The sequence below is a fragment of the Merops nubicus genome, unplaced genomic scaffold, assembly GCF_000691845.1.
Source record: "Merops nubicus isolate BGI_N331 unplaced genomic scaffold, ASM69184v1 scaffold1992, whole genome shotgun sequence".
Classification (NCBI taxonomy): domain Eukaryota; kingdom Metazoa; phylum Chordata; class Aves; order Coraciiformes; family Meropidae; genus Merops; species Merops nubicus.
In genome coordinates this window covers 39,519-40,245 of record NW_008594285.1, presented here as the reverse complement: position 1 = coordinate 40,245, position 727 = coordinate 39,519, and positions in this window count along the sequence as shown.

Sequence of the window (727 nt, the reverse complement as noted above, 5' to 3'; positions counted from 1 at the left end):
GTAGGGAAATTTTTACTGTGTACTACAGTGTTTTTCAGAAGCATTAACTGAAAAGGGTGCTCATTGTTCACTGGAGTTCTTTTGTGTTTTCAGGTACTATATTTTACTGTTATCACAACTAAAAGGCGCTGCTGATTGCGTGACTCTACATTAAGTAAAACTGTACACTTACGACCCTGCTTTTGACATTTTAGGACTGGCCAGTCCTTCACTAGGACATTGTGGCTAGCTAGAAGGGCTGGGCTGGAGGAGGAGAATTGAAATGGGGCACTTGTCTAACTCCAGGTTTTTCTGGGGACTCCTGGCTTTTGCAATATTGGGTTTTTCCATCTGCCTTTTTAAAACCTTATTAGCGGACTTCCACTCTCCAGGACAGCAGTAAAGCTAAAATCCCTTTTTTTTTTTTTTTTTTTTTTTTTTTTTTTAACAAGTCTTTCTCCATTACACAGCCACAATTTAGAAATTTCATCACCCCTCCAGCATTCGCCTAGCGACTCTAAGTAGAGATCCCCCACTGGGCCAGAGCATCGTTCCTACAGCTGCCCAGCTCTGCTCAGGTCGACAGGCGTCATGGCTCGTCGTCTCCCACCAGGCAGGCCACACTGTGAAGGGAACATTGCCCCTTCCGCTGGCATTTGCCCTCGTGGAGCAACTATCATGCGAAGCATCTGGAACACCATCCGCTTCCTTTCAGTCTGAAAGGGGATGCAGGCACTTAGAGGACAGG